At 35.0% G+C, this 1,631-nt stretch overlaps 1 long non-coding RNA gene across 1 annotated transcript; it reads left to right on the top strand.

The window, feature by feature from the left end:
* Nucleotides 1–216: 216 nt before the first annotated feature.
* LOC148694634 (uncharacterized) lies at nucleotides 217–1,019 on the top strand. The gene is made up of 2 exons (XR_015965783.1): nucleotides 217–439; nucleotides 567–1,019. It is a non-coding gene; the product is annotated as an uncharacterized LOC148694634 (long non-coding RNA).
* Nucleotides 1,020–1,631: the final 612 nt, after the last annotated feature.

The following is a 1,631-nucleotide window of genomic DNA, read 5'->3' as shown; positions in this document are numbered from 1 at the left end:
GCTTCAGAGACTAAACTAGACTGGCTTAGACTAGACTAAATTGGATTGATTTAGTGAAGCATTTGATGTAGTGTCAGACTAAGAAGTAGGACTGTAATATTATATTATTTAATGTATATCTATAATATTTTATTATTAACTTAATATATATTTATTAATATTCTATTATTAATTTATCTTTTTCTTATTTTCTAGAATCATTCGGGAATCATCTTTCTCTCCATCTAACCTCTCATTTTTTTCTCCGCCGTCTCTCTCCCCTCTTCATCTAACCTCTAATATTTTCCTCTTTTTGTGTATCCAAGTTTCTTCGCTCCTTTTCTCCCTCTGTTGCACAGACGATTCGACTTAAAATCACAAAAAATGGAGACATGCCTTCCCCCAAAAACCCCAGCCCCTCCCTCTCAAGTTTAGCATCGCCAATTCAATGCTAGCCATGGTGAGTTTTCCTGTTTAGCTCCCTTTCTCTCTTCCCTTTATTTTTCTGTTCAAATCCCTCTCTCTTCCCTTTGCCTCTTTTCCTGTCCAACTCCCTGAGTGGTAATCAGATTATGGGTGGTCACCAGATTCTAAGATTGTAGGTCATGAGGGGTTGCGGTCACTGAAGAAGGCTGCTTGAGACAGATTTGGAGAGAAGAAGGCATTGACATCTAGTCCTAGCTAATACCATGCTTTTGGTTGGGATTAGCTAACGACAGCTAGTGAGGCCCGAAGTCGAGGCGAGTCTGAGCTAACGTCATTAAAGCTAATCCTTTGCTTTGCCAAACGCTGGACTACACTGGTTGTTAGTCTAGTCCAGTCTAGTGAGAGCTAGGGATGTCAAACAAACACACCCTAAGTGTGTTACTTCATTAATAATTAATTAACTGCTTTTTAATAAAACATTATGTAGGGGTTTCGATACCAAATTAGGTTATTTATTATGTGGCTTAGCTGAACTCCCTCTTTCATTGATATAAAAATATCGATGCATTAAAAAAAATATCGTTGTTCATTGAATTATGTGTCGAATTATTCCAGTATTTAGCTCTAATAACAAGAGTATGATTCTCTTTCTCTAATCTTTCTCTTCTTCTCTCTCCTTTTATTTAAAGAATTATGATAAAGTCACGTCAACATTCTGTTTTGAATTTTTTTCATAGAGGAAAAGACAAACAAAAGTGTGAGAATGAGAGGAGAGAATTCTACTTCATATTAACAATCTTCCCATCCTTCCATTAATTGAATTGTCTTCTTTTGTTAAATCTTTCTGTAAATTTTGTAGAGAATAATTAGGCAAGATTAGCTATTCGTCAATAGTCGTGTGCGAAACACTAACCCTCTTGAAGAAGAAAGGACCATTGCATCTAGAAAAACCCCCATCCCGTCCCCCACCTACTATATTTTATCAATAATTTGAAGAAAAAAGAAAAGTAAAACAAGCGACTAACAGTCAGATTTAGTCATATTATAATATTCTTTTTTGTTTTGGTTGCATATCAAACCGTTATATAGTGAATGTATCAAGTAAATATATGTACCGTAGAGAAATATTAAGAAATCTAAATTGATCAAAGGTTTTCAGATATCTATTTGATCCTCCTAAGCAATAGGAGATGTTAATCAAAGGTTTTCAGAAATCTAAATTGAGG

This window comes from Pyrus communis, chromosome 8 (assembly GCF_041283825.1).
Source record: "Pyrus communis isolate YQ-2024b chromosome 8, ASM4128382v1, whole genome shotgun sequence".
NCBI classification, from domain to species: domain Eukaryota; kingdom Viridiplantae; phylum Streptophyta; class Magnoliopsida; order Rosales; family Rosaceae; genus Pyrus; species Pyrus communis.
This window is presented reverse-complemented; position numbering and strand designations above follow the sequence as displayed.